Genomic DNA, 244 nt, shown 5'->3' on the forward strand with positions numbered 1-244 from the left:
TTTGTCCCAAAGCACTGGAGGGCAAGAAGGACAAAACTTCAAGCCCAGGAGCATGTACAATCCAAAATGGATCAGCTCCAAACTTCTTACAGGAGTTAAGATAGGAAAGAAGGCTAAAGTACATTGCAGCTTTGGGTATGCTGAGCTACCTAAGCAGGATTGCTAGGCCACGTCATCTCTTGGGATTTGGCCTGTAGCCTATATATGGCAAGACCTATGAATGCAGGCTTTGTTCACTTTCCCT

Source organism: Chaetura pelagica, unplaced genomic scaffold (genome assembly GCF_000747805.2).
Source record: "Chaetura pelagica isolate M959 unplaced genomic scaffold, ChaPel_1.0 scaffold429, whole genome shotgun sequence".
Taxonomy (NCBI): domain Eukaryota; kingdom Metazoa; phylum Chordata; class Aves; order Apodiformes; family Apodidae; genus Chaetura; species Chaetura pelagica.